Source organism: Olea europaea, chromosome 15 (genome assembly GCF_002742605.1).
Source record: "Olea europaea var. sylvestris chromosome 15, O_europaea_v1, whole genome shotgun sequence".
Lineage (NCBI taxonomy): Eukaryota > Viridiplantae > Streptophyta > Magnoliopsida > Lamiales > Oleaceae > Olea > Olea europaea.
The window spans coordinates 23,778,133-23,788,784 of record NC_036251.1 but is presented as its reverse complement, the minus strand read 5'-3'; positions in this window follow the sequence as shown (position 1 = coordinate 23,788,784).

Genomic DNA, 10,652 nt, shown 5'->3' with positions numbered 1-10,652 from the left:
AATTTCATCTCTGTTTTGTTCATTGGCGCATTTTCAATCAAATTGAACTAAAATTTCACATGGGTTTAGTTCATTGGCATGTTTCCGGTCAAATTTGATTAAAATTTCCCTGGGATTTAGTTCATTGGCACGTTTCTAATCAAATTTAACTTAAATTTCACAAGGATTTTGTTCGTTAGAGTATTTTCAATCAAATTTCACTAAAATTTCACCTGAATTTTGTTCATTGGCTCGTTTCAAATTGAATTTGATGAAAATTTCACATGAGTTTGACTCATTGGCACATTTCTAATCAAATTTGGCAAAAATTTCCCATGACTTTAGTTCATTAGCACATTTCGAATCAAGTTTAAATAAAATTTCAAGCGAATTTTTTTGATAGCGCTTTTCCAATCAAATTTGACTAAAATTTCAGATGAATTTTGTTCATTATTGCGTTTTCAATCAAATTTGACTAAAATTTCACCTAGGTTCATTCACATGCTTGTATCAAATCAAATTTGACTAAAATTTCATCTAAATTTGTTCGTTAGCACTTTTTCCATCAAATTTGACTAAAATTTCACATGGGTTTAGTTCATTGGCGCGATTCCAATCAAATTTGACTAAAATTTCACCATGATTTTTTTATTATCGTGTTTCTAATCAAAATTAACTTAAATTTCACTAGGATTTTGTTCGTTAGTGCGTTTCCAATTAAATTTGACTAAAATTTCATCTAGATTTTGTTCATTGGCCCGTTTTCAATCAAATTCGATTTGAATTTCACATGACTTTGGTTCAGTGGCACATTTCCAATCTTTGACTAAAATTGCACATGAGTTTTGTTCATTAGCGCATTTTCATTCAAATTTGACTAAAATTTCACCCGAGTTTCATTCATTAGCGTGTTTCTAATCAAATCTGACTAAAATTTCACCAGGATTTTGTTCGTTCGTAAGTTTCAAATTGAATTTGACTAAAATTTCATCTGAATTTTGTTCATTGGTGCGTTTTCAATAATTTTTGACTAGAATTTCACACGACCCTGGTTCATTGGTACATTTCGAATCAAATTTGATTAAATTTCAATGGGATTTTTTCCTTGGCGCGTTTCCATTCAAATTTGACTAGAATTCTACCAGAATTTTGTTGATTAGCGTGTTTCTAATCGAATTTGATTAAAATTTCACTAAGATTTTGTTCGTTAGTGCATTTCCAATCGAATTTGACTAAAATTTCATTTGGATTTTGTTCATTGGCTCGTTTCTAATCAATTTTGATAAGAATTTCGCATGACTTTGGTTCATTGGCACATTTCTGATTAAAATTGACTGAACTTTCAAGTCAATTTTTTCGTTGGCGCGTTTCCATTCCAATTTGACTAAAATTTCACATGAATTTTGGTCATTGGAACGTTTTCAATGAAAGTTGACTAAAAATTCACCAGGGTTTCATTCATTAGCGTGTATCGAATCAAGTTTGACTAAAATTTTATCTGAATTTTATGCATCAGTGTGTTTTTAATCAGATTTGACTAAAATTTCACCAAAGTTTGGTTCATTGGCATGTTTACATTCAAATTTGACTAAAATTTCACATGACTTTGGTTCATTAACACATTTCGAATCAAATTTGACTACAATTTCATGTGGGTTTTTTGGTTGTTACGTATCCAATCAAATTTGACTGAAATTTCACATGGGTTTGGTTCATTGGCACAATTCCAATCAAATTTGACTAAAATTTCATCGTGATTTGTTAATTGGTGTGTTTCTAATCAAATTTGACTTAAATTTCACCAGGATTTTGTTCATTAGAGGGCTTCTAATCAAATTTGACTAAAATTTCATCTAAATTTTTTCATTGGCCCGTTTCCAAACGAATTTGACTGGAATTTTACACGACTTTGGTTCATTGGCACATTTCGAATCAAATTTGACAAAATTTCAAGCGAATTTTTTCGTTGGAGTGTTTCCATTCAAATTTGAATAAAATTCCACCGGGATTTTTTTAATTGCTGTGTTTTAATCAAATTTGACTTATATTTCACCAGAATTTTGTTCGTTAGTGCATTTCCAATCAAATTTGACTAAAATTTCATCTACATTTTGTTCATTGGTGCATTTCCAGTCAAATTTGGCTAGAATTCGCAAGACTCTAGTTCATTGGCACATTTAGAATCAAAGTTGACTAAATTTCAAGCGAATTTTTTAGTTGGAGCGTTTCCATTCAAACTTGGCTAAAATTTTTCCAGGATTTTGTTAATTGATGTGTTTCTAATCAAACTTGTCTAAAATTTCATCAGGATTTTGTTCGTTAGGTTGTTTCCAATCGAATTTGACTAAAATTTCATCTGAATTTTGTTCATTGGGGCATTTCCAATCAAATTTGACTAGAATTTCACACGACTTTGGTTCATTGGCACATTTCGAATTAAATTTGACTAAACATTCAAGTGGATTTTTTCATTGGTGCGTTTTCATTCAAATTTGACTAAAATTTCACATGAGTTTTGGTCATTGGAGCGTTTTCAATCAATGTTATCTAAAATTTCACCAGGGTTTCATTCATTGGCGTGTATCAAATCAAATTTGACTAAAATTTTATCTGGATTTTTTGTTAATGTTTCTAATCAAATTTGACCAAGATTTCACTAGAATTTTGTTTGTTAGTACGTTTCCAGTCGAATTTGATTAAAATTTCATCTGAATTTTGTTCATTGGTTCATTTTCAATCAAATTTGACTAGAATTTCACACAACTTTAGTTCATTGGTGCATTGTGAATTAAATTTGACTAAAATTTCAAGCGGATTGTTTTGTTGGCGCATTTCCATTCAGATTTGACAAAAATTTTACGTGAGTTTTGGTTATTGGAGTGTTTCCAATCAAAGTTAACTAAAATTTCGGCAGGGTTTCGTTCATTAGCATGTATCAAATCAATTTTGACTAAAATTTCATCTGGATTCAATTCATTGGTGCGGTTTCAATCAGATTTGACTAAAATTTCATCTGAATTTTGTTCATTGGCGCATTTTCAATCAAATTTGACTAGAATTTCACACGACTTTGGTTCATTGGCACATTTTCACATAAGTTTAGTTCATTTGCGCATTTACATTCAAATTTGGATAAAATTTCACATGACTTTGGTCCATTATCACATTTCGAATCAAATTTGACAATGACATCAAGCGGATTTTTTTATTGGCGCATTTCCATTCAAATTTGACTAAAATTTCACATGAGTTTTGGTCACTAGAGTGTTTCCAATCAAAGTTGACTAAAATTTCACCAGGGTTTCATTCATTAGCATGTATCAAATCAAATTTGACTAAAATTTTATCTAAATTTTGTTCATCGGTGCATTTTCAATCAGAGTTTAGTAAAATTTCACCTAAGTTTGGTTCATTGGCGCGTTTACATTCAAATTTAACTAAAATTTCACATGACTTTGATTCGTTGACATATTTCGATTCAAATTTGACTAAAATTTCATGCAGGTTTTTTTATTGGTATGTTTCCAATCAAAATTAACTAAAATTTCACAAGGGTTTGGTTCATTGGTGTGTTTCCAATCAAATTTGACCAAAATTTCACTTGGGTTCGTTCATGGGCTTGTATCAATTCAAATTTGGCTAAAATTTCATCTGAATTTGTTTGTTGGCAAATTTCTCATCAAATTTGACTAAAATTTCATATGTGATTGGTTCATTAGCGTGATTCCAATCAAATTTGACTAAAATTTCATCGGGATTTTGTTAATTGGCGTGTTTTTAATCAAATTTGATTAAAATTTCACTAGAATTTTGTTCGTTAGTGCGTTTCCAATCGAATTTGACTAAAATTTCATCTAGGTTTTATTCATTGGCCTGTTTCCAATCAAATTTGACAAGAATTTCACACGACTTTAGCTCATTGGCACATTTTGAATTAAATTTGACTAAACTTTCAAGCGAATTTTTTCGTTGGCCCGTTTCTATTCAAATTTTACTAAAATTTCACATGGGTTTTGGTCACTGGAGCGTTTCCAATCAAATTTGACTAAAATTTCACCATAGTTTCGTTCATTGGCGTGTATCAAATCAAATTTGACTCAACTTTCATCTGGATTTTGGATCATCGACGCATTTATATTCAAATTTGAATAAAATTTCACATGACTTTCGTCTATTTGCACATTTCGAATCAAATTTAACTACAATTTCATGCGAATTTTTTTGTTGGCACGTTTCCAATCAAATTTGACTAAAATTTCACAAGGATTTGGTTCCTTGGTGAGTTTCTAATCAAATTTGACTAAATTTCACCAGGATTTTGTTTGTTAGTGCGTTTCAAATCAAACTTGACTAAAATTTTATCTGCATTTTGTTCATTGGCGCGTTTTCAATCAAATTTGACTAAAATTTCACATGGGTTTGGTTCATAGTGCATTTCCGATCAAATTTGATTAAAATTTCATCTAGATTTAGTATATTGGCGCGTTTCTAATCAAATTTGACTTAAATTTCACAAGGATTTTGTTTGTTAGAGTATTTCCAATCAAATTTGACAAAAATTTCACCTAGATTTTGTTCATTGCGCGTTTGAAATCAAATTTGACGAAAATTTCACATGAGTTCAATTCATTGGCACGTTTCGAATCAAATTTAAATAAAATTTCAAGAGAGTTTTTTTCGTTGGTATGTTTCCAATCAAATTTGACTAAAATTTCACATGAGTTTTGTTCATTGGCACGTTTTCAATCAAATTTGACTAAAATTTCACTTGAATTTCGTCCATTGTCATGTTTCTAATCAAATTTGTCTAAAATTTCACCAGGATTTTGTTCGTTCGTATGTTTCAAATCGAATTAGACTAAAATTTCATCTGAATTTTGTTCATTGTCATGTTTTCAATCAAATTTGACTTGAATTTCAAACGATTTTGGTTCATTGGCACATGTCGAATCAAATTTGACTAAACTTTCGAGTGGATTTTTTCGTTGGTGCATTTTCAATCAAGTTTGACTATAATTTCACTTGAATTTTTGTGGGCTTGTATCAAATCAAATTTCACTAAAATTTCATATGGTTTTGTTCATGGGCCTATATCAAATTGAGTTTGACTAAAATTTCATGCTGATTTTTTCGTGCGTTTCAAAATTTGACTAAAATTTCTCCTAGATTTCGTTTATTGACATGTATCAAATAAAATTTAACTAAAAATTCATCTGAATTTCATTCGTTGGGAGTCTCCAATCAAATTTTACAAAAATTTCCCATGGGTTTCGTTCATTGGCACGTTTCCATTAAAATGTATCTAAAATTTCATCGTAGTTTAGTTCATATGCATGTTTCTAATCAAATTTTACTAAAATTTCTCTAGAATTTTGTTCATTAGTGCATTTCACGTCAAGTTTGACTAAACTTTCATCAGGATTTCGCTCATTGGCACTTTTTCAGTCGAATTTGACTAAAATTTCACTTGTGTTTGGTTCATTGGCCCGTTTCCAATCAAATTTACTAAAATTTCACATGACTTTGGTTCATTAACACAGTTCAAATCAAAATTGACAAAATTCTTACTAAATTTGATTCAAAATGTGCCAATGAATTAAAGTCAAGTGAAATTTTAGTCAAATTTAATTGGAAACGCGTCAATGATCCAAACTCAGATGAAATTTTAGTCAAATTTAATTGAAAACGCATTGATGAACAAAATTCAGATGAAATTTTAGTCAAATTTGACGGGTAATACTCTAACGAACAAAATTCTAGTGAAATTTTAGTCAAATTTGATTAGAAATACGCTAATAAACTAAATCCCAATAAAATTTTAATCATATTTGAATGGAAACGCGTCAATAAACCAAACACATGTAAAATTTTAGTCAAATTTGATTGGAAACGCGTCAACGAAATACTCGCATGAAATTTTAGTCAAATTTGATTAGAAATGTGCCAATGAACAAAAGTCATGTGGAATTTTAATCGAATTTAATAGGAAACAAAGTAATAAACCAAATTCATGTGAAATTTTAGTCGTATTTGATGGAAAACGCGACAACGAACGCAATTTAGTTGAAATTTTAGTCACATTTGATTAGAAATACGCCAATAAACTAAATCCTGGTGAAATTTTAATCATATTTGATTGGAAACGCGTTAATGAACCAAACATGTGAAATTTTAGTCAAATTCAATTGGAAACGTGCCAACGAAAAAACTCATATGAAATTTTAGTCAAATTTGATTCGGAATGTGCCAATGAACCAAAGTCATATGAAACTTTACTCAAATTTGATTGGAATCACAGCAATAAACCGAACTCATGTGAAATTTTAGTCATATTTGATGGGAAATGTGCAAACGAACAAATTCAATTGAAATTTTAGTCAAATTTGATTTGATACAATCCAATGAACGAAAGCGTGGGGAAATTTTAGTCAAATTTGATTTGATACATGTCAATGAACGAAATCCAAGTGAAATTTTAGTTAAATTTTAAATTTGATTGGAATTGCGCCAATTGAAAAGCAGTATGAAATTTTAATCAAATTTGATTTGAAATGTACTAATGAACTGAAGTCATGTGAAATTTTAGTCAAATTTTATTTAAAACGCACCATTGAACAAAATCCAGATGAAATCTTAGTCGAATTTGATGTGAAATGCACTAACGAATAAAATCTTGATGAAATTTAGTCAAAATTGATTAGAAACCCACCAATGAACTAAATCACGTTGAAATTTTAGTCAAATTTGATAGGAAATGCACCAACAAACACAATTCAAATGAAATTTTAGTCAAATTTGATTTGATACACGCCAATGAACGAAACCCTAGTGAAATTTTAGTCAAATTTGATTGAAATTACGCCAATGAAAAGTTGCATGAATTTTAGTCAAATTTGATTCGAAATGTGCCAATGAACCAAAGTCATGTGAAATTTTATTCAAATTTGGTTGAAAACACGCCAATGAACGAAATCTAGATGAAATTCTAGTCAAATTTGATTGGAATTGGGCCAATGAAAAGTTGCATGAAATTTTAGTCAAATTTGATTCGAAATGTGCCAATGAACCAAAGCCATGTGAAATTTTATTCAAATTTGGTTGAAAACACACCAATGAACAAAATTCAGATGAAATTTTAGTCAAATTTGATTTGAAATGCACGAATGAACAAAATTCTTATGAAATTTTAGTCAAATTTGATTAGAAACAAGCCAATGAAATAAATCTCGGTGAAATTATATTTGAATTTGATTGGAAACGTGCCAATGAACTAAGCCCTTGTAAAATTTTAGTTAAATTTGATTGGAAACAAGCCAACAAAAAAATTGCTTAAAATGCTAGTTAAATTTGATTCGAAATGTGCCAACGAACCAAAGTCATGTGAAATTTTAGTGAAATTTATCGGAAACGTGCCAATGAACCAAACTCAGGTGAACTTTTAGTCAAATTTGATTGAAAACGCGACGATCAACAAAATTTAGATGAAATTTTAGTTGAATTTGATTAGAACTACTCTAATGAACAAAATCTTGATGAAATTTTAGTCAAATTTGATTTGTTACACGCCAATGAACGAAACCCTGGTGAAATTTTGGTCAAATTTGATTTGATACACCCCAATAAACGAAATCCAAGTGAAATTTTTGTCAAAGTTGATCGAAATTGCGCCAATGAAAAGCCTAATGAAATTTTAGTCAAATTTGATTCGAAATGTGACAATGAACTAAAGTCAAGTGAAATTTTAGTTAAATTTGATTGAAAACACACCAATGAACAAAATTTAGATGAAATCTTAGTTGAATTTGATGTGACACACACTAACGAAAAAATCCTGATGAAGTTTTTGTTAAATATTTTTAGAAACAAGCCAATGAAATAAATTCCGGTGAAATTTTTGTTAAATTTTATTGAATACGCGCCAATGAACCAAACCCATCGAAAATTTTAGTCATGTTTGATTGGAGATGCGCCAACGAGCAAAATTCAGATAAAATTTTAATCAAATTTTACTTGATACACGACAATGAACGAAATCCATGTGAAATTTTAGCCAAATTTGATTTGAAATGTGTCAACAAAAAAATCAGCACGAAAATTCGTCAAATTTGATTTAAAATGTGCCAATGAACCAAAGTCGTATAAAATTTTAGTTAAATTTGATTGGAAACACGTCAAAGAACAAAATTCAGATGAAATTTAAGTCAATTTTGATTTGAAACGCACGAACGAATAAAATTCTGGTGAAATTTTAGTCAAATTTGATTAGAAATACGCCAATAAACGAAATTCAAGCCAAATTTTAGTCAAATTGAATTGGAAACGTGGCAATGAACATAACTCTAGCAAAGTTCTAGTCAAATTTGACTTGAAACATGCCAACGAAAAAATCTACTTGAAATTCTATTTAAATTTGATTCGAAATGTGTCAATGAACTAAAGTCATACGAATTTTTAGTCAAATTTGATTGGAAATGCGCCAATGAACCAAATCCAGATGAAATTTTAATTAAATTTGATTGAAAATGCGTCGATAAAAAAATTCAGATGAAACTTTAGTCAAATTTGCCGGGAAATACTTTAATGAACAAAATTCTAGTAAACTTTTAGTCATCTTTGATTAGAAATACGCCAATAAACTGAATCCCAATGAAATGCTAATCATATTTGATTGGAAACGCATCAATAACCCAAACACATGTGAAATTTTAGTCAAATTTGATTGGAAACGCGCCAACGAAAAACTCGCAAGAAATTTTAGTCAAATTTGATTCAAAATGTGCCAATGAACCAAAGTCATGTGAAATTTTAGTCAAATTTGATTGGAAACACAGCAATGAACCAAACTCAAGTGAAATTTTAGTCAAATTTGATTTCATACGCGCCAATGAACGAAATCCAAGTGAAATTTTAGTTAAATTTGATTGGAATTGCACCAATGAAAAGTTGCGTGAGATTTTAGGCAAAATTGATTCGAAATGTACCAATGAACCAAAGTCATGTAAAATTTAAGTCAAATTTGATTAAAAACGTGCCAATGAACGAAATCCAGATGAAATCTTAGTTGAATTTGACGTCAAATGTACTAACGAACGAAATTCTGATGAAATTTTTGTCAAAATTGACTAGAAACCCACCAATGAACCAAGTCCCGGTGAAATTTTAGTTAAATTTGATTGGAAACGTGCCAAAGCACAAAGTCCATGTTAAATTTTTGTCAAATTTGATGGGAAACACGCCAACGAATAAAATTTAGATGAAATTTTTATCAAATTTGATTTGATACACGCCAATGAGCGAAATCCAAGCGAAGTTATAGTCAAATTTGATTGGAATTGCGCCAATGAAAAGCCGCATGAAATTTTAGTCAAATTTAATTCGAAATGTGCCAATGAACCAAAGTCTTGTGAAAGTTTAGTCAAATTTGATTGGAAACGCTCCAATAAACCAAACACAGGTTAAATTTTAGTCAAATTTGATTGAAAATGCGCCAATGAACAAAATTCAGGTGAAATTTTAGTCAAATTTGATTGAAAATTCTCTAACAAACAAAATCCTGGTGAAATTTTAGTCAAATTTGATTAGAAACATACCAATAAACTAAATCTCGGTAAAGTTTTAATCAAATTTGATTGGAAATGCGCCAATGTTCCAAACACATGAGAAATTTTAGTTAAATTTGATTAAAAATGCGCCAACGAAAAGACCCGCGTGAAAATTTGATTTGAGATGTGCCAATGAACAAAAGTCATGTGAAGTTTTAGTCAAATTTGATTGGAAACATGCCAATATACCAAACCCATGTGATATTTTTATCAAATTTGATGGGAAACACGTGAACGAACAAAATTCAGATGAAATTTTAGTTAAATTTGATTTAATATACGCCAATGAATGAAACCCTAGTGAAATTTTAGTAAAATTTGATTTGATACACGCCAATGAACGAAAGCCAAGTGAAATTTTAGTCAAATGTGATTGGAATTGTTCCAATGAAAAGTCGCATGAAATTTTAGTCAAATTTGATTCGAAATGTGCCAATGAACTAAAGTCATGTGAAATTTTAGTCAAGTTTGATTGAAAACACGCCAATGAAGAAAATTCGAAAGAAATTTTAGTCAAATGTGATTTGAAACGCATGAACGAACAAAATCCTCGTGAAATCTTAGTCAAATTTGATTAAAAACACACCAGTGAAATAAATCTCGGTGAAATTTTAGTCAAATTTGATTGGAAACACGACAATGAACCAAACCCTTGTGAAACATTAGTTAAATTTAATTGGAAATGAGCCAACGAAAAACCCGCATGAAATTGTAGTTAAATTTGTTTCGAAATGTGCCGATGAACCAAAGTCATGTGAAATTTTAGTCAAAGTTGATTGAAAATGCGCCTATGAAGCAAATTCAGGTGAAATTTTAGTTAAATTTGATTGAGAACGTGCCATTGAACAAAATCTAGATGAAATTCTAGTCAAATTTGATTGCAAACGCACTAATGAACAAAATCCTAGTGAAATTTTAGTCAAATTTGATTAGAAACATGCCAATGAACAAAATTCTAATGAAATTTTAGTAAAATTTGATGGGAACCGCACCAATTAACCAAATTCATGTGAAATTTTAGTCAAACTTGATTGGAAACGCTTCAACGAACAAAATTCAAATGAAATTTTA